Source organism: Mirounga leonina, unplaced genomic scaffold, assembly GCF_011800145.1.
Source record: "Mirounga leonina isolate KUSES-001 unplaced genomic scaffold, KU_Mleo_1.0 Mir_101664, whole genome shotgun sequence".
Classification (NCBI taxonomy): Eukaryota; Metazoa; Chordata; class Mammalia; order Carnivora; family Phocidae; genus Mirounga; species Mirounga leonina.
In genome coordinates this window covers 2007495-2033888 of record NW_023270175.1, presented here as the reverse complement: position 1 = coordinate 2033888, position 26394 = coordinate 2007495, and the positions used below count along the sequence as shown (strand labels likewise).

Here is a 26394-nt window from a genome sequence, read left to right as displayed (position 1 = left end):
AGAGAGAGAGAGAGAGAGCACGAGAATGGGGGTCAGAGGAAGAGAGACAGGGAGAAGCCAACTCCCGGCTGAGCAGGGAGCCCGATGCGGGGCTTGGTCCCAGGACCCCAGGATCACGACTGAGCTAAAGGCAGCTACTTAACCAACTGAGCCACCCAGGGACCCTGGAGGGTATCTATTTTAATATGAACTTTACACAGGCTCCTATAGACTCCTTGATCTCTTATGAAAGAGGAGGAAAATACAAGGCAACTCATATTTTTAACATTATCAGCCACTTATTTATGTCAGATTTCTCATACCAAAGGTTGTATATGCCTTTCCTTTTTTTTATTAAAAGATTTATTTATTTTTAGAGAGAGACAGAGCATGCACAGTGGGGAGGAGCAGAGAGAGAGGAAGAGAAATCTCAAGTAGAACGCCCAATGAGCAGGGAGCCTGACATGGGGCTTGATCTCAGGACTCCAAGATCATGATCTGAGCTGAAATCAAGAGTCGGACACTTAATCGACTGAGCAACCCAAGCACCCCATGCCTTTCTTTTTGACATATATTGCCAATTCATCAAATATATTTAAAATGCTGTGTATTAATGGCTTAGAAAATACCTATTTAAGTCATAATTCATTTGCCAATCAAATCAATAACTTCAGATACGTAGATTTCAAAACCTTAAAAAACAGTAAAATCAGAAATATCCCTGTAACTTGAAAACTGATATACAAGGATGGTATTCCTTCTTGTACTGGCTACTAATATCTGTAAATAGATGTATTCAAATAATAAATTTATCATACCATTTATCTGCTGGAAAAAATCTATAGATGCTGTTATTTTGCTATATTATATATATTACATTATAAATTCCATGAACTCAGGGATCCTACCTTTTTTTTGCTTTTTAAACTGCTTTGTTAATTTCATATTATGAAAATAATAGTTTTTCCTAAAACTGGGTGAAATTGCCCTACTGGACAGAAAGGTTTACACTGAGACAAAACAATATTTAATTACAAACTTCTAAGTGGAAATACCAAAAAGATTACAGAGAAAGTAAATCACAAAACTACAATCTTGTAGAGCAGAGGCCACATTATTAACCTTGGGGAAAACCTTAGGATTCAAGGTATAAGGCAAAAGCCATAATGATTATTAGGTTCAGGAGTTTGGAAGCGCTTATGATGCCTCATTTGCTGCTCCTTAGTCTTTCTACTGATTCCCATCATCTGCCCTATGAACTTCTCCACATCATCTCCCACTTCACTGTGGTCAATATGCCTGTTAGGTATGGCTCATTGAAAATTAGAGACAAGCCGTCTCATTCACCCCAGCCTGACATTTCCTCCAGGCTTCTGGCCTTCACCCTCCTCTCCAACTGCATGATTCCTTTACATTCTGCATGGGGCCCTGTTCTCTTTCGTTTTCCTGCTGGGCATTTTCCACATTGAGATTTTTCACTGCTTGTTTCTCTTTGGACGCCATGGCTCCTGGGCCTATCCTTGCATTCTCCCCCTCCCATTTCTCTCAGCGAGTACACAGCCAAGACACAGACCTGCACACCTGCTCTCCCTCCGCCTCCTATTCTTTGGGGCTGCCTCTGGCCCACATGCCCTCAGGACCACTGGGAGCAGGTACTGAGAAGGGAGCCAGTGACTGCTGGGTCTTTGGATATTGTTTTTATAACATCTATATACCGACAGGTCCAGACAAAATGCAGAGAAAGTAGTAAGGGCTCCATAAATACTTGTTGAATGAATAATTAACTCAAGAAAACTCAAGCAAAATAGTTACTCCTATTTCAAGGAAGAGTTATAAACTTACCTAAATGTTTGCATTACTCCATAAAAGGAAATCTCCAGTACAGCCCTCATATTTCTATTCTCTTCTAAATAATCACTTACTCATACCTCCTGAGTTGACTCGCTCCATACCCTCAATTTCTTTTGATTCTGGGGTTAAAATTGCCAAATAAGAAATTTTTCAAAGATTACACCCTCCCTCTGATAAGTCCTATTCCTTTAGTCAGTAATCCCTCCCTCAGCCCATATTTATTTTGTACCAGAGATAAAAATCTTTACAGTAAATATCATTACAAAACTTCCTTAGTCTATATTAATGTCCTTTCTTTAGTACAGTCAATTTCTCATTTATTTATAGGGTTATAACCTTTAAAATCAATATTAATACTGTAAAAATATATTATCTCTTAATTACAAGGAGCAAGATAAATATATCTGCATTGTGAATGAGTGAATGAATGAATGAATGAGTAAGTAAATAAATAGTAAATGAGTATTAATGAGTTTTATCATTCTCAGCAAGCCTAAAAATTTGAAATCCATGTTAATGTATGCACTTTCATCTGACATCAAAACAAGGAAAACACAAAAGAGACTATTATGGGTAGAAAAAAATCTAAATAATGGAGTGCCATACCATGCTCATGGATTGGAAGACTCTACATCCTACATATGCCAATTCTCCCAAATTGATCTGTAGGTTTGATTCAATTCCAATTAAAATTCCAGCAAGGATTTATAGACATAAGCTAATTATAAAATTTATATAACACAGGCCCTAGAATACCTAAAACTACCTTGAGAAAAAAGAATAAAGTGGGAGGAATCAGTCTGCTTAATATTAAGGCTTACTATATAGCTAACAGTATGTTATTGGTGAAAAAATAGACCTCTAGATCAATTGAACAGAGCAAAGACTAAGGAATAGATTCACACAAATAAACCCAGGTGATTTTTTGTTATGAAAGTATAAAAAGCACTTCAATGGAGAAAAGATAGCCTTTTCAACAAATTGTACTGGGGAAATTAAAAATGGATCATGGACTTAAATGTTAGAAATGAAACTATAAAACTTTCAAAAAATCTTTAGTATCTAGGGCTAGGTGAAGAGTTCTTAGATAACACCATAAGCACAACTCATAAAAAGAAGATATTGAATAATTGGACTTCATCAAATTTTAAATCTTTTGCTCTGCAAAAGATCCTGTTTAGAAGATGAAAAGACAAGCTACAGATTGGAAAAAAAATATTTACAAACCACATATCCAACAAAGGACTGGAATCTAGAATATATAAAAAACTCAAAAACTCAATAGTAAAAAGAAGAAACAAACAGTCCAATTAGAAAATGGGCAAAACACAATGAAGAGCCATTTCACTGAAGAGGATATAAAGATGGCAACCAAGCACATCAAAAGATGTTCAACATCATTAGCCATTAGAGAATCACAAACTGAAACCAAATTAAGCTGTCACTACACACCTATAAGAACAGCTAAAATAAAAAATAGTGAGAACAGCATATGCCAGTGAGGGTGAGGAGAAACTGGTTCACTCATATAGGATAAGAATGCTACTCTGGGGGCGCCTGGGTGGCTCAGTCGGTTAAGCATCTGCCTTGGGCTCAGGTCATGATCCCAGAGTACTGGGATCGAGTCCCACATCAGGCTCCCTGCTCGGCGGGAAGCCTGCTTCTCCCTCTGCCTGCCGCCCCCCTGCTTGTGCTCTCTCTCTCTGTCAAATGAATAAATAAAATCTTTAAAAAAGAGAGAATGCTACTCTGTGACAGTTTGACAATATCTTAGAAAAGCAAATATGCAACTACCATATGACCCAGCAATTATACCCCTGGTCATTTAGCCCAAGAAATGAAAATTTCTGTTTACACAAAAACCTGTACAGTAATATTCATAGCAGCTTTATTTGTAATAGCCCCAAACTGGAATCAACCCAGATTTCTTTCAATATGTGAATGATTCAACAAACTGTGGTACATACATAACATGGAATATTACTCAGCAATAAAAAGGAATAAATTATTGATAATCAGAAGAACTTGGATATATATCTCCAGGGAATTATGCTGATCAAAATGCTAATCACATAAAGTTACATACTATATTATTGCATTTATATAACATTTTTGAAAGGACAAAATTTTAGAAATAGAGAACAGATTATGGGTTGCCATGAGTTAGGGTAGTGGGGGTGGGGCATGGGGGTGTGTGTGGTTATAAAAGCACAATACAGATATCCTTGTGGTGTTGGAACTGTGCAGTATTTTAACTGTGGTGGAGGATACATGAATCTATATATGTAATAAAATTGTACAGAACTAAAACACACACACAAATGAACACAAGTAAATATGGTGAAATAATAATAATAATAATTTTGTGTTAATATTAACATCCTGGTTGTGATATTATACAATAGTTTTGCAAGGTATCACCACTGGGAAGAAATAGGTAAAGTGTACAAAGGATCTCTCTATATTATTTCTTAGAACTGCATGTGAATCCACAATTATTTTAATAAATATTTAAGTTAAAAAGAGCCATTTGAAAAGTTGTTCACTCTGTTATAGAATCTTCTAAATTACTTAATATTAGTAATGACCATAACTTTAATTTCACATTTCAAATTGCCTACATAAATTGAGAATCTTAGCGAGATCAATCAATGCATATACCTTACCACAATGTCCAATCTACCCACCACTGTCCAGTAAATATTTAGAACTGCCTGTGGTTAGAATTAAAGTTGGACTTTGATGGAAGAAAATGAAGAAGAGTAAGGAAATATGTACAATAAAAAAATCTACCTCTTCAATGCTATTATTAGAGAAGCACTTTGGTAATTCTTTTCAATACAAAGTCAATAATATTAGCAGAAAGGAAACTTGAGCAGCATTAGAATAAGACATTACATAAAAGTGAAATAAAAAAATATGTAGAAAAGTGTTTTTAAAAATTTAACCTTAGAACCCCAATGTAAATGTGATTCAATTCAATTCAACAAACATTTTATACGTATGGAGTTTATGCAAAGCTATAAGCTAATGCAAAAGGGGAATGCAAATTATATCCTCTAGAAGTTCACAATCTAGTGAGAAAGGCAGACATATAAATAACTAATGATGATACATGGCAGACATTGATAAGTGCTATAATAGAAGTGATATACAGTGCCATAGACAAAGCTCTGAGAACAATTTGTTGTATGATGCAAGAGTCCAGAGCCACTTATGAATCAGCCAACACATTTAAATATACAGTGAACTTCTAACCTTCCTATAATGTGTCTTAGGCATTGAGAAAGGAAACTGCAAACACGTATTTCAAATGAGAACATATCATAATTTTAAATAATTCTCTGTAAATTCTAACACATTGGTAAGTTTCTAAGTAAAGAATAATTCTATTTTTCTTAAGATATAAAAATTTTTTAAGTACAATATATAATAAGAAGTAACAAAATGTTGACTTAAATTTCTTATAAGTAATTTACATCATTTCAAATTATGAGGAGATGTTGGTCCAGTTGTTTGTCAACTATGATATGTTAGTGTAAAATGAGTTAATTGTAAATTAACTGTAAATTGTAGTGATTTTTTAAAACACGTAAAATGTTCTGGCTTAGAGTTTATTTGACCTAAAGGTGCTCTTTGGAATTACCTTTGTTCTCTTATGTAAAAAAACATGCCTATAGGTGTAAGTTAAGGAGAAAAGATATTGTGCCATCAATCCAGTAGCATACCAACCACCATAAAAAGGGAATTATTTTTTATAAATATCACAGGGTCTTAAATATATGAAAAGATGTTCAACCTTACTCAGAACATAAATGCAATTAAAACCACAACGAGATATCATTTTTTCACCTATCATATTAGCAAAGATATAATGTTTGATAGCACAATGTGTTGGTGAGTGTTGGGGAAACAAGCACTTTTATCTATTGCCAGTGTAAGTGTAAATTGGTACAACCTCTATGGAGGACAATTTGGCAATATCTATCAAAATGACAAAGGCACATACCATCCAACCTAGCAATTCCATTTCTAGAAATTTATCCTACAGATAGTACACATCTGAAATGACCTATTACAAGGTTATTCGTTGCAGAAATATAATAGCAAAAGTCAGGAAACAAGCTACGTATTTCTCAATAGAGGATTGGTTAAATAAATCATGGCATATCCATACAATTGAATAATACTACACAGCCATAGCTCTTTATGTACTAATATAGAATGATCTTAAGCAAAGTACAGAAAATGTATAAAAACAAGGAAACATAAATAAATGTGTAAAAATAAGGAAACATAAGTAAGTGCATGTATGTTTGTAAGCGCCCATGCTTATATATGCATGAAATAGCTCTAAAAGGAAAAACAAGAAAAGTTAACACAGGATGCCTCTGGGAAGGAGAATTATGCGGCTGGGCACAAAGAGTGGGAAACTTTTAATTGTATAGACTTTTATAACTATCAAAATTTGAACTACCTGAATGTATTACCTAATCAAAAATAAATGTAAATGGAGCAAGAGGTGGGGAGGGGGAAGAAAAAGAAAAACAATCCAAAGCAGCACAGCACATCTTCTTCAGCAAATTATTACAGCTAATTTCTCCTGTCTAAAAAACACCTTGGGGCAGGGTAAGAACCAAGGGAACCAATTTATTTCAGTTACAAAATCAGCAGTTAATCAGGCTGATGTTTGTTTCATGGTATTGTAATTTTTCAAGTTATTATAAGTATTGTTACGTATTCTACATATTCTAAGTATTTCCCCACTGAAGTTTCCCGATTAGCTATATGAGAGCTTTACCTTTAGCAGCTCCTCCAGATCCAAAAGAGAATACTTGGTCAGAGAATTGACAGTTTGGAATAAATAAATCAACACTGTGGACATATGGTGGAACTATATTACAACACCGTGAGGGTGATTAGTTTTGCATTAGTGTATACAGAATAAACAACTTTGATTTACTTATTTTTCCTTTAAAAACTATCAGTTAACTCTTTTCTCTCTCTCTCTCACCCTCTCTTTCTCCCTCCCCCCACGCCTCTGTCTTACACACACACACACACACACACACAGAGTTTTAGAACTCAATACAAATAATTATTTTGTTCTGTACCCTATGTACAATTCTACTATTGCACTCATCATGCCATATTGTAATTTGTTTCTCAACAGAACTGTGGGCTTTTTGAGGGTGAGGAGATTATGTACTAGTCAAGCCGGCATATGTACTGGAATGCAAAAGTTTGATGACTGTCTCACAAACCTCCTCCTCCAAACACTTTCTAATGTAATGATCATTTGCTTTATTTTGATAAATTTAAATCAGAAAAAAATAACAGTGATATCATATTCTTCCACATTTTCTTGTTTTGAAAACTTTGGGAAATCCTATATGAATCTTAGAAAAAAATAACAGTGATATCATATTCTTCCACATTTTCTTGTTTTGAAAATTTTGGGAAATCCTATATGAATCTTAGTGCATTTGAACATTTGCATATAGGACTATTTAGATTTGGCATTTAGACCAAAGGATATTAAAATGAAAATATTTTCAAGGTATCTTTTTTGAAAGCATAAATAAAAAATTTTCTTGGTGTAGCCACTCCAGAGGTTCCTCAAAAAGTTAAAAATAGAACTACCCTAGGATCTAGCAATTGCTCTACTAGGTATTTACCCAAAGGATCCAAAATACAGATTCGGAGGGAATGCAATAGCCAAACTATGGAGAGAGCCCAAATGTCCATCAACAGAAGAATGAATAAAGATGTGGTGTGTGTGTGTGTGTATCTATATCTATCATCTATCTATCTATCTATCTATCTATCTATCTATCTATCTATCATCTATCTATCTATCTATCTATCTCCAATGGAATACTACTCAGCCATCAAAAAGAATGAAATCTTGCCATTTGCAATGACATGGATGGAGCTAGAGCATATTATGCTAAGTGAAATAAGTCAGTCAGAGAAAGACAAATACCGTATGATCTCACTCACATGGAATTTTAAGAAAACAGATGAACATATGAGAAGGGGGAAAAAGGAGAGAGGGAAACAAACCATAAGAGAATCTTAATGATAAAGAACAAACTGAGGGGTGACGGAAGGAGGTGGGTGGGGGATGGTCTAGATGAGTGATGGGTATTAAAGAGGGCACTTGTTGTGGGGCACCTGGGTGACTCAGTCTATTAACGTCCAACTCTTGATTTTAACTCAGGTCATGATCTCAGGGTTGTGAGATTGAGCCTTGCATCAGGCTCTGTGCTGGGCGTGGAACCTGCTTAAGATTCTTTCTCCCTCTGCCCCCACCTCAAAAAAAAGGGGGCACCTGTTGTGATGAGCACTGGGTGTTGTATGTGATGAATCACTGAATAGTACTCCAGAAACCAATATTGCACTGTACGTTAACTAAAAATTTTAATTAAAAAAATTTTTCTTATGCATGGTGCACTGGTTTGACTAGTCCTCCCAAAATTCATGTCCACCTCATGACTTCAGAATGTGACCTTATTTGGAAGTAGGGTCTTTGCAGATGTAATCAAGCTAAAATGAAGTCATATTGTATAGTATTTTCCAGCCCAATTGTAATGAGATAATCAACAAAGGCATAAAAATTATTTTCCACATTTCCCAATGTGAGACTCTTTGAGCCAGTTTAGTCACACAAATCCCAAATAAGTCAAGTGAATTTCCATGATCCAGATTTTGATGCAAGATCCAGATCCAGCTGTCTATGAACCAGGAGGGGGGACTTCACCAGACACCGACTCTGCCAGCACTCTGATCTTGGATTTTCCAGCCTCCAAAACTGAGAAATAAATTTTTCCCCCCGTCTATGATACTTTCTTATAGCAACCTGAATGGATGAAGATAGTAATTCCCTCTATAAATACAATAAAAGAAAAAATACTATATAATCACCTCTGTAGATGCAGAATTTTAGTAGTCATTTTTGATTAAAACTCTCACCAAACTAGGAATAAAAGCTAACTTCTTTAATCTGATAAAAGGCAGCACATAAAACCCACAACTAACAGAGTTTCTCAGCAGCAGCACTACTGACATTTTGGCCTGGATGATTCTTTGTCATGCAGACTAGGTGGGTGGGGGTACTGGCCATTATGGGATGTTTAGCAGCATCTCTGGCCTCTACCAGTAGATGCCAATAACAGCCCCCAATCATAACAACCAATAATGTTTCCAGACATTGCCAATTGTCTTCTATGGGCAAAGTTTCCCCACCTATTGAGAACCATTGAACTGCCATCACATTTAATGGTAAAAAACTGAATGCTTTCCTTCTAATAAGCGGAACAAGGCATAAATGACTAATCTCATCACTTTGCTCTCCCTGCTTCTACTGAATATTGTACTGGAGGTCCTCTCCAGAACAGGCAAAGTAAACAACTAATAGAGGGAATGGAGAGGGAAAAGTAAAACTGTCTCTTTTCAGAAATGGCATATAGGAAATCCTGAAGAATCTATAAAAAGTTACTACAAAAAATAATAAAACTGGTACACTGAAATGTAAATTTTTTCATCACCAAGGAAAATTAAAGAATACCTAAAAAGTAAATATACCACAGACATGTAAAGAAAGATTCAATATTGTTAATGTCGATTAGTCTACAGATTAAACACAATCCAAACAAACATGCACTGCCTGATTTCAAGCCTTATCATAAAGCTACAATAATCAAGACAGTGTGATATTAGTGTAAGGATAGGCAAGCAGATTAACAAAACAGAGTAGAGGATCCAGAAAGTGAAAAGTAACTCAATAGGGAATGGATTGTGTTTCCAAAAAACAGTAAAAGAACGTATTAAAAAATTTTTTGGACATCAGTGAAATGGTGGAGTAGGAAACTCTAAGCACCTGTCCCTCTGCAGAAACATCAAAAAATTAAGAAGGAACTGTCAAAACCAAATTTGTCAGAACTCTGGAAAATGATCCAAGGTTTACAACAACCAAATAAATTTTGAATCAAGAAAAATACAAATTAAAAGTGGTAGAAAAGGTCTGTGGTGCTTTTGCTTGTCCTTACCCAGCTGCCTCCCTGGCTCAGTGGCACTTTTTAAGAGGGTAGCCACGTTCACTGTGGGACCCTTGTCCCTGGTACCAGGGACAGCAGAGCAGATTTTGTTCACGAAGAATTGTTTGTCTGTTCTAACCTGTCTGGGGACCACCTGAAGGACTGATGCAAGGCATTTATCTTTGTTTTACCTAACCTGGAAAAGACACAGGACAGTCGAGCTGTAGGCATTGTGAAAAACCAATGTAAAGTAAATGAACAAACCACAGTTGCCAGGGGCAAAAGACTGAAGGTGAGGCATATGGATAAGATGCCAAAAGCCTGGGAGGAAAAGCAGTGGAGCTTTTTGGAAAAAATAGGGCATTGAAAAATGCCCATGTATACTGAGGAATTTAAAAAGCCAGGTATATGCCCAGGGGAGGACCTACGCTCAGGAAAGACCTAAGAAAAACTTAAGCTTTCACTGTAGCTGATCTCTAAGCACAATATAAGCAGGGAGTGAAACCTAAGGCAGAGTTGCAAATGTCCTGGCTAAGTGTTAAAGGAGTGCCATAACACAGAGCCAACGCACAGAGACAGGAGATATTTTTTCTTCCTTCTGTTTTTTTTTCTTTTGTTCTCCTTTTCTCTCTTTTATTGGTTCCTGGCATTCAGAGAAGTATCTATCAAAACACTATCTGAGCACAAGTTAAAGGAACACAGATTTCAGTACCATACATGACAAGGGATAGAGGCTCTGCATAAACAGGTTGTAAAAGCCACTAAACAAATGAATAATGGCAGCCCTCAACAATAAAAACAAGGAAACTCTGTGTGAATTGTGCAAGACTGTTGAATCTCAGATCTGTACCTCTGAAACAATGCAATATATGTTAAGAAAAAAAAAAAAAGAAGAAGATAGCAGGAGGGGAAGAATGAACAGGGGGAGATCGGAGGGGGAGATGAACCATGAGAGACGATGGACTCTGAAAAACAAACTGAGGGTTCTGGGGGGGAGGGGGGTGGGGGGATGGGTTAGCCTGGTGATGGGTATTAAAGAGGGCATGTTCTGCATGGAGCATTGGGTGTTATGCACAAACAATGAATCATGGAACACTACATCTAAAATTAATGATGTAATGTATGGTGATTAACATAACAATAAAAAAATTTTTAAAAAAAGGAAACTCTGGTAAAGGGCAAAGTCTGATTTCCAGTTACCACATTTAAAATAATCAAATACTGCTTTCAACCAAATATTACAAAGTAAAAGGAAAGTGTAGCCCGTTTAAGAAAAAAAAAATAACTGACAGGAATTATCACTGAGAAAGTCCAAATGCTGGTTATTAGACAAAGACTTTATTTTTATATATTTTTTTCTCATTAAACTTTTGTTTTAATGGGTCTCAAAATTCTATGACAGATTTTTGGTCAAGTTGTTTCCATTAAAAAGTACTGATTTTAAAAACTAATAACTTAAAATTGCCATACAAACACACACACACACACACACACACACAACAAATGGTCCACAAAAAATTCTCCTTTCCGTCCAAAGGTTTTACAATGCATTGTTATCATTAACCAGTCTTCTACTATTAACTTAAATGGCCCATTGACACACAGTTCTGAGACCGTTCTTCCACCACTGATTAAGACTGGGGTGGCAGGTATTGGGGATAATATTCATTTAGCCTTCTGACCTTTCTGGGCAGACTTGGTGACCTTGTCTGCTCCAGCTGCCTTCTTGTCCACTGCTTTGATGACACCCACAGCCACTGTCTGTCTCAGGTCACCAACAGCAAAATGGCCCAGAGGAGGATAGTCAGAGAAGCTCTTGACACATATAGGCTTGCCAGGAACCCTATCAATGATGGGAGCATCACCAGATTTGAGTAACTTGGGACCATCTTCCAGCTTTTTTCCAGAATAACAATCAATCTTCTCCTTCAGCTCAGCAAACTTGCAAGCAATGTGAGCTGTGTGACAATCCATCACAGGTACATATCCAGCACTGATTTGGCCTCGATGGTTCAGGATAACGAACATCTTTGACAGATACATTCTTTTTTTTTTTTTAAAGATTTTATTTATTTATTTAACAGAGAGACAGTGAGAGAGGGAACACAAGCAGGGGGAGTGGGAGAGGGAGAAGCAGGCTTCCCGTGGAGCAGGGAGCCTGATGTGGGGCTCGATCCCAGGACCCTGGGATCATGACCTGAGCCGAAGGCAGACGCTTAACAACTGAGCCACCTAGGCGCCCAGACAGATACATTCTTGACACTGAAACCCACATTGTCCCCAGGAAGAGCCTCACTCAAAGCTTCACGGTGCATTTCAACAGACTTTACTTCAGTTTTAACATTTAACATTGACTGGTGCAAAGGTGACTACCATGTCAGGTTTAAGAACACTAGTCTCCACTCAGCTCACAGGGACAGTACCAATACCACCAATTTTGTAGACGTCCTGGAGGGGCAGACGCAAGGGCTTGTCAGCTGGATGAGCTGGTGGCAGAATGCAATCCAGAGCTTCAAGCAGTGTGGTTCCACTGGCATTCCCATCTTTATGGGTGACTTTCCATCCCTTGAACCAAGGCATGTTAGCACTTGGCTCCAGCATGTTGTCACCATTCCAACCAGAAATTGGCACAAATGCCCACTGTCTCAGGGTTGTAGCCAATTTTCCTAATGTGGGTACTGACTTCCTTAACAATTTATTCATATCTCTTCTGGCTGTAGGGTGGCTCAGTAGAATCCATTTGTTAACACCAACAAATAACTATTGTACACCCACTGTGTAAGCAAGAAGGACATGCTTACGGGTCTGCGGGTTCTTAGAGATACCTGCTTCAAATTCACCAATACCAGCAGCCACAATCAGGACAGCATAGTCAGGCTGAGATGTGACTGTAATCATGTTTTTTATAAAGTCTCTGTATCCTGGGGCATCAATGATGGTCACATAATACTTGTTGGTTTCAAATTTTCAATGGTGATATCACATTCATGTTCAGCTTTCAGTATCCAAGACCCAGGCATACTTGAAGGAGTCCTTGCCCAACTCAGCAGCCTCCTTTTCAAATTTTTTGATAGTTCTTTTGTTGATTCCACCACATTTGTAGATCAGATGACCACCAGTAGTGGTAGACTTGCCCAAATCTACATGTCCAATGATGACAATGACAATGTTGATAGGAGTCTTTTCCTTTCCCATTTTGGTTTGGGTTCAGTGGTGGTTTTCATGACACCTGTGTTCTGGTGGCAAACCCATTGCAAAAAAGCTAGACAAAGACTTCAAAACAATTGTTTTAAATATACTCAAAGACCTAAAGAAAACCATGGACCAAGAACTAAATGAAACCAGAAAAACAATATGTGAACAAAAGGAAAATATCAACATCAGAGAAGTACAAAGAGGAACCAAATAGAAATTCCTGAGCTAAAAAGCACAATATTTGAAATTAAAACTTCAGTAGAGGTGTTTAACATCAGATATCAGCAGGCAGAAGAAAAAAATCAATAAACTTGAAGATACAACAATTGATATTACCCAGTATGAGTGACAGAAAGAAAAGAATGGAGATAAATGAGCAGAGCCAGGAGATCTATGGGACACCATCAATCTGAACAAAATATACATTTTAGAAGTACCAAAGAAGGGCGCCTGGGTGGCTCAGTTGGTTAAGCGACTGCCTTTGGCTCAGGTCATGATCCTGGAGCCCTGGGATCAAGTCCCACATCGGGCTCCCTGCTCAGCAGGGAGTCTGCTTCTCCCTCTGACCCTCCCCCCCTCTCATGTGCTCTTTCTCTCTCTCTCTCTCAAATAAATAAATAAAATCTTTTAAAAAAAAAGTACCAAAGAAAACAGAAAAGAATATTTAAATATTTTTTTTAAAAATATTTTTATTTATTTATTTTGAGAGAGGGAGAGTGCACATGAGGGGGCTAGCGAGGGGCAGTGGGGGAGAGAGAGAGAGAGAATCTCAAGCAGGCTCCACACTCAGTGCAGAGCCTGACGTGGGGCTTAATCTCACAACCCTGAAATTATGACCTAAGCTGAAATCAAGACTCAGACGCTTAAGCAACTGAGCCACCCAGGTGTCCTTAAATATTCTTTTTAAGAATATTTTAAGAAATAGTAGCTGCAAAATTCCCAAGTTTGATTATACATGAATCTACACATTCAAGAAGTTCAATGAACGCCAGGTAGGACAACTCAAAGAGATCCAAGACACATTCTAATCAAACTGTCAAAGACAAAGACAAATGGAATCTGTAAAGCTGCAAAAGAGAAGCAACTCAACACAAAGAAGAGATTTTCAACAAATAGCTGATTTCTCATCAAAAACCATGGTGGCCAAAAGGCAGTGGAATGACATATTTAAGTACCAAAAGTAAAAGAACACTGAAAATCAAGAATTGCCTATCTAGCAAAAATCATCCTTCAAAAATGGAGCTAAAATTAAGACATGCTTAGATAAATAAAACCTGAGGGTGTTCATTACCAATAGAACTGCCATACAAGAAATGCTAAAGGTTCATGGAACACTACATCAGAAACTAATGATGTAATGTATGGTGATTAACATAATTTAAAAAAAAGAAATGCTAAAGGAATTTCTTCAAGCTGAAATGAAAGGACACAAGACAGTAACTCAGAACTTTATGAAGAAATAAAGATCTCTGGTAAAGGTAGCTATAGAGGTAAATATAAAAGCCAGTATGGGGGCGCCCGGGTGGCTCAGTTGGTTAAGCAACTGCCTTCGGCTCGGGTCATGATCCTGGAGTCCCGGGATCGAGTCCCATATCGGGCTCCCTGCTCAGCGGGGAGTCTGTCTCTCTCTCTGACCCTCCCCCCCTCATGCTCTCTATCTCATTCTCTCTCTCAAATAAATAAATAAAATCTTAAAAAAAAAAAAAGCCAGTATATTTTCAGTTTGTAACTCCTCTTTTTAGTTCCTATATAATTTAAAAACCAAATGCATAAAAAGGTAATTATAAATATATGTTACAGGGCACACAATGTATTACAGATGTAACCTGTAAGAAGAACAATATGGTATCAATTCAAATCAGACTGTTATAAATTTAGTCAATTCATTTTATTTTATTATATTTTTAAAGAATTTATTTGAAAGAGAAATAGCGAGAGATAGAGCACGAGCAGGGGAGAGAGGGAGAAGCAGGCTCTCCACTGAGCAAGGAGCCCAATGCAGGGTTCGATCCCAGGACTCTGGGGTCATGACCTGAACTGAAGGCAGACACTTAACCAACTGAGCCACCCAGGCGACCCAGTACATTAATTTTAATCCCCAGGGTAACTACTAAGAAAATATGTAAAAGGAATAAATAAAAGGAAATGAAAAGAGAATAAAAATGGTACAATACCAAAAAATCTATTAAACACAAAAGAAATGAATGGAGAAAATGAAAGGCAAAAAGGGTGTAAGGACATACAGAAAACAAATAGCAAACAGCAATAGTAAATCCCTTTTATAAGTAACTACTTAAAATGTAAATGGATTAAACTCTCTAATCAAAAGGCAGAGATTGGCAGAATGGATTCAAAGTTAAAAAAAGAAAAAAGATATTCCATGCAAATAATGACCAAAAGAGAGCTAGAGTGGCTGGCTATAATATCAGACAAACTAGACTTTAAGCCAAAATCTGTTACAAGACACAAAGAATGACATTATCTTGTACATATTTTTTAAGTTAATGCATCAATAATTTATAACAATTATAAACATATATACCAAACAAAAGAGCCCCTAATATATGAAGCAAATATTGACAGGCTTAAAGACAGAATTAGATAGCTGTACAATAATAGTTGGAGACTTCAATAACCAAGTTTCAAAAATGGACAAGACATCTAGACAGAAGATTAATAAGAAAATAGAGGTGTTGAACAATACCTTAAACCTAGGCCTAAAAGACAAATATAGGACACTTCACTCTAGAGCAGAATACACATTCTTCTCAAGTGCACATGGAACATTCTTCAAGATAGAACCTATACAGGCCACAAAACCAACCTCAATAAATATACAAATACTGAAATCCTACAAAGTATATTCTCCAACCACAATGGAATGAAGCTAGATTTCAATAAAAGGAGAAAAACTGGACATGAAAATCAAACAATGCACTCTTCTTTTTTTAAAAAAAAAGATTTTATTTATTTGACAGAGAGAGACACAGCAAGAAAGGAAACACAAGCAGGGCGAATGGGAGAGGGAGAAGCAGGCTTCCCACAGAGCAGGGAGCCCTGATGCAGGCCTGGAGCCCTGATGCAGGCCTCGATCCCAGGACCCTGGGACCACGACCCAAGCCAAAGGCAGATGCTTAACGACTGAGCCACCCAGGCGCCCCTCAAACAATGCACTCTTAAACAATAAAAGGTCAAAGAAAAAAATCACAAAGGAAATTAGAAAACACTCAGAGAAGAATGAATATGAAAACACAACATACCACAACTTACGGGATGCAGTAAAGGGAGTGGTGACAGGGAAATTTATAGCAGTAAATGCCTACATTAAAAAAGGAAGATCTTAATCAATCAGTAACCTACCTCTGCACCTTAGAAAAACCAGAAAAGAAGAGCAAACTAAATGCAAAGCTAGCAGAAGGAAGTAAATTCTAAAAATCAGAGTGGAGATAAGTAATACAGAGAATAGAAAAACAATGGAGAAAATCAATGAAACCAAAACTGGTTCTTTGGAAAGATCAACAAAATCAAAAATTAGAGAAGATGTAAATAACTGAAATAAATAATGAAAGATATAACATTATTACCAACCTTATAGAAATAAAAAGGATTATAAGAGAATACTATAAATACTTACACACCCAAAAAATTAGACAACTTAGATGAAATGAACAAATTCTTAAAAACACAGACTATCAAAACTAATTCAAGAAGAAACAGAGATGGAGCTAGAGAGTACTATCCTAAGCAAAGTAAGTCAGAGAAAGAAAAATACCATGTGATTTCACTCTTACGTGGAATTTAAGAAACAAAACAAGCGAACATGGGGGGAAAGAAAAGAGAGAGAGGCAAATGAGGAAACAGGCTCTTAACTATAGAAAACAAACTGATGGTCACCAGAGGGGAGGTGGGTGAGTGGATGGGTTAAATAGGAGATGGGGATTAAGAAGTATACTTATTATAATGAGCACCAGGTATTGTACAGAAGTGTTGAATCACTATATTGTATATCTGAAACTACTATTACACTGTATGGCTAACTAGCTGGAATTTAAATAAAAACTTAAAAAACTAGTTGAATGGATAAAGAAGATGTGGTATATAGAATAAAAATATTATCAGCCATAAAAAAGAATGAGATCTTGCCATTTGTGCCAGTGTGTATGGACCTAGAGGATATTATGCTAAGTGAAATAAGTCAGAGAAAGACAAATACCATATGATTTCACTCATATGTGGAATCTAAAAAACAAAACAAGTGATCAAATAAAAGCACAAACAGACCCTTAAATACAGAGAACAAGCTAGCAGTTGCTAAAGGGGAGGTGGGAGGGATGGGTAAAATAGATAAAGGGGATTTAAATATACAAACTTACAGTTATACATAAATCTCAGAGATGAAAATAAGCATAAGGAATATAGTCAATAATACTGTAATAATGTATGGTGACAGACGGTGACCACACTTACAGTGGTGAGCACTGAATAATGTATAGAATTGTCAAATCACTATGTTGTACACCTGAAACTAACAACTTATGTGAATTAGATTTCATAATTAAATAAAAAAGAAAAGAAATAGAGAATCTGAACAAGCTGTAACAAGTAAAGACATTGAATCAGTAATAAAAAAACTCACAACAAAGTAAAGTCCACAATCAGATAGCTTCACTGGAGAATTCTACCAAATAGTTAAAGAAAACTTAACACCAATTCTTCTCAAACTCTTCCAAAAGTAGAAGAGGAGGTAATACAACCTAACTCATTCTATGAAGGCAATATTATCCTGATAACCAAAGCCAGACAAAGACACTAAAGAAAATTACAGACCAATACTCCCTACAAAAAACAGATGCAAAAAATCTCAACAAACTACTAGCAAACTGAATCTAATAGAACACAAAAAGGGTTATATGCCATGACCTGGTGAAATTTATCCCAGAAATGCAAGAGTGGTTCAACATAAGAAAATTAATTGATATAATAGGCCACATTAACAAAACAAGGAGAAAAAACCACATTAACAGAACAAGGAGAAAAAACCAAGTGATCATCTTAATTGATACAGAAAATACATATGACAAAGTCCAACACCCTTTCATGATAAATGCACTCAGAAATTAGGACTAGACGAAAACTTTCTTAACATGATAAAAAGTACTTATGAAAAACTCACAACTATCTCAATACTCAATGGTGAAAGATTGAAAGTTTTTCCTCCAAGATCAGGTGTAAGACAAGAATGCTTGCTTTCATCATTTCTATTCAACATGGTACCAGAAGCCTTTGCCAGAGTAATTGGGTAAAGAAAAGAAATAAAATATATCCAAATTTGAAAGGAAGTAAAACTATGTCTGTTTCAGATGACATGATCCTCTCTATATAGAAAGTTTTGAAGAATCTACAAATAAAATATTAGAGCTAAAAAATGAGTTCAGCAAAGTCCTAGAGTACAACATGAACACAAAAAATCAATTTTGTTTCTATATAATCATAATGAACAATCTGAAAAAGAAATTAAGAAAACAATTCAATTTGTAATACCATCCAAAAGAATAAAATATCTAGGAATAAATTTAACCAAGTAAATGAAAGACATGTACAGAGAAAACACTGATGAAGGAAATTTTAAAAGACCTAAATAGGGGTGCCTGGCTGGCAGAGTAGAGAATGGCTCAGTCGGTAGAGCATGCAACTCTTGATCTCAGGGTCATGAGTTCAAGCCCCACGTTGAGGCTAGAGTTTACTTTAAAAAAAAAAAAAAGGGAGGGGCGCCTAGGTGGCTCAGTCGTTAAGCTTCTGCCTCTGGCATCGAGCCCCGCCTTGGGCTCCCTACTCCACGGGAAGCCTGTTTCTTCCTCTCCCACTCCCCCTGCTTGTGCTCCTGCTCTCGTGCTCTCTCTCTGTCAAATAAATAAATAAAATTTAAAAAAAAAAAGGGGGGGGAAGACCTAAATAAATGGAAAGACAACTTTTGTTCCTGAATTGGAAGACTCAACAATATTAAGATGGCAATGCCACCCAAAGCAATCTACAGATTCAGTGAAATCCTTATCAAAATCCCAACAGCCTTTTGAGCAAAAATGGAAAAGTTGATTCTCAAATTCATATGGAATTGTAAGGGGCCCCAAATAGCCAAAATAATCTAGAAAAGGAAAAGAAAGTTGGAGGACTCACACACCTCAATATCAAAAGTTACTATAAAGCTATGGTTGGTACTAGCATAAGGACAAACAAATAGCTAGTGGAATAGAATTGAGAGGCCAGAAATAAACCCATACATCTATGGTGAATTGATTTTTGACAAGGGTACCTAGACAATCCAATGGGAAAAGAATAGTTTCTTCAACAAATAGTGCTGGGACAACTGCATATCCACATGCAAAGAAATAAAATTGGCTCTCTACCTCATGTCATTTACAAAAACTAATTCAAAATGGATCAATGACCTAAATATAAAATCTAAAACTATAAAAATCTTGTAAGAAATCACAGGAGTAAATCTTCATGATGTTAGATTTGACAATGGAATCTTAGATATGACACCAAAATATGAGCAACAAAAGAAAATAAACAAATTGGACTTCATGAAAATTTAAAACTTCTGTGCATAACAGGATATTATTAAGAAAGTGAAAAGATGACCTCCGGAATGGGAGAAAATATTTGCAAATCATGTATCTCTTAAGTATCCAGAATATATATAGAAGTCTTATAACTCAACAAGAAAAAGACAAATAGTCCAATTAAAAAATAGGCAAAGGCCTTGAATAGACATTTTTCCAAAGAAGATATACAAATAGGGAACAAGCACATGAAAAGATACTCAACATCATCAGTCATTAAGAAAATGCAAATCAAAACCATAATGAAGAAGTACTTCATTAACAAACTAAGATGGCCATAATACAATGATAATAGTAATAACAATAAAACAAAATAAAAACTGTTGGAAGGAGGTGGGGAAATTGAGATGCTCAGGCATTGCTGGTAGGAATTTAAAATGGTTCAGCCCCTGAAGAAAACAGTGTGGTGGTCCCTCAAAAAGACAGAATTACTATATGGCCCAGTAATTCTACTCCTAGGTATATACCCCAAAGTACTGAAAACAGGTACTCAAATAAGTATATATATATGTGTATGTGTTCATAGCAGTGTTATTCACAATTGCTTAAAGAATGGCTCAGATGTCCATAATGGATATGGATAAACAAAATGTAGTATATTCATAAAATGCAATATTATTCAACCATAAAAAGGAATGAAGTACTGCTAGATGATATGATGGGGATGAACCCCAAAAACATCATTCTAAGTAAAAGCAGCCAGACACAGAAGGTCACATAATGTATTATTCCATTTATATGAAATATCCAGAATAGGTTAAATCCACAGAGACAGAATGCAGATTGGTGGTTTCTAGGGGCTGGGGGTGGGGATTGGAAACAGAGAGAAACTGCTTAAGTATGAGGTTCTATTTTAGAGCAATAAAACTGTTTGGATCTAGATAAAGGCAGCGGTTGCATAACATGGTGAATGTACTAAATGTAACTGAATTATTCATGTTAAATGGTTAATTTTATATTATGTGAATTTCACAATAAATTTTTTTAAAGAACTGAACCAGGATCCTATGTACTATACACAAAATAACTCTAAATGGTTCAAAAGCTAAAAGTATCAAACATATAGAAGAAAAATAGGCAAAATTGAAAACTTTCATGTAGTTAAAGGCTTCTTATACATGACACAAAAAGCAATAATGATAAAAGAAAAAACTGATAAACTAGACCTCATCAAAATTTTTAAAAATCTAATTGAAACATACTGCTAAGGGAAAGAAAATACAACCTGTAGAATGGGAAAAATACTACGTGTGTGTGAGTGTACATATGACAAAGAATTTGTATTCAGAATATAAAAATTTTCAATTTAAGAAGACAAGCAATACAATTTTTTTAAATAGGCGAAGATTACAGAAGACACTTCACGAAAGAGGATATCTGAATGGCCACTAACTACATGAACATATGCTCAGCATCAGGAAAATCAAAATAAAACAAGATACCCCCTCATATCCACTAGGATGGCTACAATTAAAAGGATCCCATACACTGCTGGTGGGAATGTAAAATAGTATAATCACTTTGACAAATATTTCAGCAGTTTCTTGTAATGTTAAATATATTATACATTCCATTCCTTTGTATCTACCCAAAAGAAATGAAAAATATGTATACAAAATAACTTGGACATAAACATTCACAGTGAAAGATAGATAGCAGATCAGTGACCTCCAGGGTACAAAGACAGGGCAAGATTTTACTGGAAAGGGGCATAGGTGAACTTTCTGGGGTAATGAAACTATTCCATACCTTAATTATTGTGGGTGGACACACTTGTCAAAATGCAGTAATTGTACACTTAAAATGGATGCAGTTTATTGTATGTAAACTATACTTCAAAAAATGTTGATTTAAAAAAAAAATAGAAGGGAGGGGAGCCTGAACCCTGAATTGGGACTTGGACCTCTTCAGTAAGATTTCCACAGGCAACTCCCATGAGGGACGCTTCATTGAGGTCCCTGTTTGCGCCAAGGAATGCGGAGGCAAAACATTGTTGGAATAGCTAAGTTATTCACTTGTTCCCTTAAATTTACTAAATGGCATGCTGTATTTCCTGAAATATTTGAAGTATTTATTTAAATTTCCTTTGGGTAGAAAAGAACCCCTCAAATCAATTTAGGAATAATAAACTTACATATATGTAACATATATAAATATTTAGTTTCAACCCAATAAATAATTTAATAATTAAAAACCTTAAGAAGCTTCCTAGGAAATCAAAATGCTCAAAGTAGTTTTAACAGTTCTCCCCTACGGCTACAGATAAACCTGCTTTCTTGTTGACGCTTAGTTTTAATTTCTCTTTACAACTACTTCCACTCCCCCATTTTCCTGTCTCTCTTTTGGTCCTTTTCATCTCTAGTCAGATAACACTATTTAAGGAATTGTATCTTTTTTTTTAATATATCAAATATTGGTATATGCATATTTAACCGACATGTCTAGCCAATACCTTTAGAAATAAGTTCTTTTAAGTCATCTTTCCACTTTATGGTAAAGACCAAAGATGAAGAAAGATAATCAAAAAGGAAAAATACAAATTATTATGCCTAAGGAAAGGCAATTAGATTTCACTGAATTATATTACAAGAGACTACAGATCCTGTGGAAAATCACAGTTATCATTTATTTAACACTTACTATGTAGTACACATTAAGACACTTTAGGTTAATATTAGCCTAATTAGTCTAATTAGTAGGTGGAAGAGTCATGGCTTAAACTAAGTCTGATGTCAACAACCATGCTCCACAACAAACCATTACACTACTACAGTAACTAGAACCAACTATTGCAGGGGCTCTGTACTGCCGTAAAAAGAGAGGAATTTGTTCTACCAAAATGCTAAAGCAGTCCATCATTCTAATTCCAGGCCCTTTGGTGTCCAGGATAAACTATCTCAGCATTCTCTCTCTACCCCAGTTCTGAAGTGTAACTTAACTTCCAAATCCCGCTCTTTCCACAATTTCCTGTGATAAAGTGCTACATTAAAGCAACAATGAGAAGGAGGAAAATGTACCTTCCACACTACACTTTGACCACCTGACAAAGGAATGACTAAGAAATGTGCAGAATCTTTAAAGAAGATGGATATAACATGCCTAATGGCATGCCACTCTCATTGTACCCAGCTGCATTTACCTATACCATCTTCTAGACAAAATCAGAAAATCTACATCCTCTCAGCAATAGAAACCCTAAAAGTGTATCTTCCTTCCACAACACCCTCTCTTCTGGCTAGGTTATGGAGTCAACTCTCAATCACTGAGGTTGACACAATTTTCTTCTTTAGGGAAAATATAACTTGGAGATGGGTTTCGGAACAGCAACAGGAAATATTATTCAATATTTTCAATTAATATTGGGAAAAAGCATTAACTAGTTAAAAATGATTTTATTAAGACTTTGGAACAAATTATAGAACTTACAAGTAATTAAAAACTAAGACACTTTTTTGAAGTGTTTATTAAAGAGTTACTACATATTCTATAAATCCCGAATATTCCTAACTCAACTACAAAACACTCAGTTAAAACATAAAGATCTGGGATTCTTTTTTTTTTTTTTTTAAAGTAGGCGTGGAGCCCAATGCGGGGCTTGAACTTACAACCCTGAGATTAAGACCTGAGCTGATATCAAGAGTTGGATGCTCAACCAACTGAACTGCCCAGGCACCCCTGAAATTTTTTAACCAGGAATTTATATTTTAAAGATTTTTTTTATTTATTTAACAGAGAGAGAGAGAGAGAGACAGCAAGAGAGGGAACACAAGCAGGGGGAGTGGGGGAGGGAGAAGCAGGCTTCCTGCTGAGCAGGGAGCCCGATGCAGGGCTCGGGGCTCGATCCCAGGACTCTGGGATCATGACCTGAGCCAAAGGCAGAAGCTTAACGACTGAACCACCCAGGTGCCCCAGGAATTTGTATTTTATAGCAACTTTTCTGTCAATTTATCTAAAGATTTGGGGTACATTCACAAGAACCTAAAATAAAATCATAGGTTTCATATATACATTACATATTTTGCTCCAAATATAAGTGAAAAAGTTGGATCCAACGTTCAAAATATCACTTTTTTTAGCACTGACAAGTAAAAGTGGAAGGGTGTTTGTTACTCAGTGGAGGGAAAAGATAAGGAGAATACGTGTTACACTTTACATGAAAGAGTACAAATTAAAGATGACTCCTCTTCATTGTGTTCAATGACAGAATTATTACCGGTATTAGGTTATTGTGTCAGCCTCTGGAATTTTTTACTTTAAAAAAGACCCACTGAAGTTCTATTTTAGAAAAGCAGGTAAAGGAAAACTCTAAAATTGACCTGAAATGTTTATTAAAATAATAAAATCCTGTTTTAGTTTCTTTCATTAATTCACCTGTAATTTTTTTCCTTTAATAATGATGGCACGAAAATAGTTAACTGTAAAATACGTTGTTAAATTGTTTAAATCCAAAAAAAGTTGAAATATACAGTTGTAAACTAATATTCAATATTTTTTAACATTTTTATTGCAAAAGTAAATATTTACTATAGATAAATGAGGAAATACAGATAAGAAAAAAAAACTATAATTTCACTATCATCCTCTTAAGTCTTTTTTTCTCCATTTAATTTTGAATAAACATTTACCATGGAGATGAAATGTTAGGCCCTCGAGTATTCTATCCAAAATGAACCAAGTTAATGTCCCTATGAGTACACATTTTCATTAATTGTGATTTAAAGAGACCCTATGTCTATACTCTTGTTTTCTATAACAATTTACATTTCTACTAATGCTTAAACCCAATAAAAATCTTTACAGAAGTTTTAAGTACCATGAATTAAGAATACCGATGAAAAACTAGACATGTAAGAAAAACTAAGAAAAAGATTATCATCTGAAATAATTTAATCCCTTTGCCTCTTGAATATTTTCAGCTTTGTTCGGATTAAATTAGGACCTGATTTTAAAACGAAGCCTGGGGATGCTAAGTGAAGTAAGTCAGACAAAGACAAATACTATATGATTTCACTTATATCTGTTATCTATAAAACAAAACAAACAAATAAACAAACAAAAAGCGAATCAGACCTATAAATACAGAGAACAAACTGATGGTTGCTAGAGGAGAAGCGGGTGAGGGATGGACAAAATGTGTGAAAGGGAGTGGGAGATACAGGCTTCTAGTTGTGGAATGAAGAAGTCATGGGAATAAAAGGTATAGCATAGGGAATATAGTCAATGGTGTTGCAATAGCGTTGCATGGTAACAGATGGTAGCTACACTTGTGAGCAAAGCATAACCATAAGAGTTGTTGAACCACTATTTTGTATACCTGAAACAAATGTTAACATTGTATGTCAACTACACTCAAATAAAAACAAACAAAGGCTGGGTAAATAAGGTTTACAATGCCTCCTGAAAATCAGAAAGACCTGATTTTGAACTCACCTTTGTTTTCTGGCATATTGACAAATTCAAATTATAATGATTTAACCATCTGGAGAAAAAAATATTTCCCATTCCCTATCTGTGTATCATGGAGTGGAGGGAATAAAATGAGAATATAGGCGTGAAAATCTACTAGGAAACAGATACGTTTATAAGCCCATGTTTTTAATATAAGGGTTGTCAATCTGCAAATTCAAATGTGTCAGTCAAACTAGTCAGGAAAACAAATCCAAGCCCCTGAAGACAAACCTCTTTTCCAGCCTCTAAGAAAGGTGACCTTTTTCAGTTTAGTCTCATTTGTTATTTTACAACATTAGTCTGTGGTTTTTTCCATTATACAGTATACACAATTGAAGGCATGAAGGCAGTGATAAGGTCTAATAAGCTTGTGATATAACAAAAAGAAGTCTTTATTGCAACTGTGGAGAAAAATGAAATGCCCAAATAGGCTGTAAAAGATAAGCAAGCAAACAGAACTGAGAGAGGTGACAGCAAAAAATGAATTTATCCACTGTTAACCAAATTACTATAAACTGAGTATACTCACTCTGAAGTAAAATCATCTTTAAAAATTAAAAACCCAGGAACTGACCATAAGAACTGGAAAAGAAAAGCTGTTATTTTTCTTCTTCCAAAATGTATCTAGTATCTCCAGGAAGCAAGGGGAATGGGAGATGGGGAAATCCACAACCTGTGGAGGTAAATTTTGCCAGACAGTGGAAACTTTCAACATACCACAGGTGAAGAAAATGTATAGCTTATTTTACAAATCACAACATTAAGCATTGACTCTTTCATTTTGAAAGAAAACAATGAAAATTAACATGACCTCAAAGCTAGGGTAAATTGGCTCATTAATAGCCAGCTAGGAAAACTACTCAGAAGCGATACTAAAGCTTAATAAATGCTTCACATTTCAAAAGGCTTCCTGAAACCAAATTAACTCAAAATGGGTAAGGCCATTGTTCAAGCATTTCTCCTACAAAGTCAAAATGAAGGAAGGTAGAAAAAGAGTCTTCCTCATTTCAAAATAAATGTATTCTTTAAATATTTTTATGAATGACCAAATCTAAGACCTATTATAGCTGAATTCTTTGTTTCCTACAACATTATCAAAGAGAAATAAGACCGTTAAATGAATAGAAAATAAAACTACCGTAATGATCCCAGTTTCTCTTCCCTTAAACTTCACAGGCAAGATCAGAAATATCTCTATCCTATGATTAAAGGGATATTATGAGTATGAGGAAATTAATTAATCCTAAACACTAAACACT

At 35.6% G+C, this 26394-nt stretch overlaps 1 protein-coding gene and 1 pseudogene across 2 annotated transcripts in view; both read right to left on the bottom strand.

Moving 5' to 3' along the window:
• COL4A5 (collagen type IV alpha 5 chain) overlaps positions 1-26394 on the bottom strand; it is a 224292-nt gene that overhangs the window by 178003 nt on the left and 19895 nt on the right. The gene's annotated exons all lie outside the window — the stretch shown is intronic.
• LOC118012005 lies at positions 921-2041 on the bottom strand (annotated as a pseudogene).